Source organism: Gavialis gangeticus, unplaced genomic scaffold (genome assembly GCF_001723915.1).
Source record: "Gavialis gangeticus isolate Ggan-Ray unplaced genomic scaffold, GavGan_comp1, whole genome shotgun sequence".
NCBI lineage: Eukaryota > Metazoa > Chordata > Crocodylia > Gavialidae > Gavialis > Gavialis gangeticus.
The window spans coordinates 51,633,762-51,635,584 of NW_017729022.1; the positions used below are offsets into that span (position 1 = coordinate 51,633,762).

The 1,823-nt window shown below is 57.7% G+C and overlaps 1 protein-coding gene across 1 annotated transcript in view; it reads left to right on the top strand.

The window, feature by feature from the left end:
- Positions 1 to 761: 761 nt before the first annotated feature.
- Positions 762 to 1,823, top strand: part of GRIN2B (glutamate ionotropic receptor NMDA type subunit 2B) — a 388,000-nt gene continuing 386,938 nt past the window's right edge. The window contains exon 1 of the mRNA XM_019514920.1: positions 762 to 1,535. The gene's annotated coding sequence lies outside the window, so the exon portion shown is untranslated. The remainder of the gene's footprint in view (positions 1,536 to 1,823) is intronic.

A 1,823-nucleotide genomic window follows, 5' to 3' on the forward strand; every position in this document is an offset into this window, starting at 1 on the left:
GGAGCTGCCTGTGCCAGCGCCTCCGCCGCTTCCTCGCGCCCCTGCCCCTCCCTCCCGGCTGCCCGTGACTGGCAATGCCCCTGCAACGCCACCAAGGGGCGGGGGCAGCCCAGGCTCCCTGCTCGCTCCCTCCGTGTTGGAGCCCCCGGGCTGCATCTGATTTGCCGCCTTTTGCGAGCCCCCCGGGGGGGGTGTATTGGGGAGGGAGTTGTGGGAAGGGGGGGATCCGACCCCGATACCTCTGATCTAACCACCTGCCCAGAAGATCCCGCGTGAGCCTGGGGAAGTTCAAAATGCCCGAGGCGCCTGGGCGCCCGGCTTTGCAGGAGACGGGCGGGAAAGAGCCAGCCCCGAGCATTGAGCATTGTGGAAGCGGGGCTCGTAGGTACGTGTCTCGGGCAGACAGCCGCCCGGAGGAGGAAGAGGATGGGGATGGCTCTTGTGCAAGGGCAGGGGGGGAGAATACCTGGGAGTTCACTCAAACAAATGCTCCCTTCCCGCCCCCCCGCCTTATTAAGGCGCCGTTGGGAGTCGCCGCTGGCTCCACGGGGCCGGGCGGTGCACGGTGCAACCCCCGCCCCAGACACGCCGCAGGTGGAGGAGCCCAGCCCGGTCCCCCCCAGCAAAGCCCAGATCTGCCGCCTGGTCCCTCCACCAGCACAGCCCCGTTGAGGCCGAAAGAGGGGTGGGAGGGGAGGGGAGAGGAGGGGAGGGGGTGGGAAGACACGGACAGACGTGTCAGCAGCAATGCAGATGGGGGTGGGAGCGGCACTCGCTCCGCTAGTTAAGTGCTCGTTGCGAGGGGTGGGTGCGACTCGGTACGTGTGTACGGGGGCGGGGGGGCCGCGCTCTCCCGGCGACTCGCTCCTTCTCCCGGCTCGTAGCCGTGCTGAGCCCAGGAATGGGAGAGCCAGACCGTACCCGAGTTATTTATAGACTCGTGCCAGCTGTTTTTTGATTCCGCTCGTGTGCGCTGTTGGGAAATGCGTTTTGCCTCTCGTTCTTCCAGCCCTCTTCATGTCTTTCTTGGGGAGCGGGTTTGGTCGCCCTCAGCCCCCTCTCATCAAATATTGATGCATTTTTTTCCCCTCCAGGAGGGGGACGCTTTGGGAATAATCATGCTTCACAGAGGACTGGCACCGACCTCCAGTTGCTCCAAACACCATCTTCTCCACTAGGGCTCCGGGAAAAGAGTCATGATAAGAATCTATTTCTTCTTTTTTTTTAATATATAGATACATACAGAAATAGGCACGAGGAATGCTTGCTGGGGAGCCTGCATTTTACGATCCTTGCCGCACTCTCTGAAGCGAAGCTCTTCTCCTTTTCCATTTGCACCGCTCGAAGACACGAGATTTCCAGATTTTTTTTTTTACTGCCAAATAGGATTTTTTTTCCTTTGTCTTTCCACCTGCTTGTCCCCCGACCCTTATTCTTCTTATGTGGATATGCAAGCAAGAAGAGGAGACTGGATATTCCCAACATGCTCACTCCCTTAATCTGTCCATCTAGAGGTTCTGCTTCTACAAACCAAGGTAGGGAGATTCCCCTTTCCTTCCTTTCTTCTTCCCCCCCTCCCCTCCAAGATCATTTAAATGCATTAATTGGTAAAGAAAACAAATCGTGCCCCATGTAGTAAGAAGGCCGGGGGTGTCATTTTTAGGAGCTAAAAGGAGGCAATAATCATCAGACATGTTGATTCCGCTCTTCCCTTGTCTCATCCACCAGGATGTGGAGGGTGGGGGAGGAATGCTTGAGTTCCCGATCATAGGGGTGAATTAAGGGAAAGTCTTCTGGAGGTCTATTTTTTTGGGGGGGGGGGG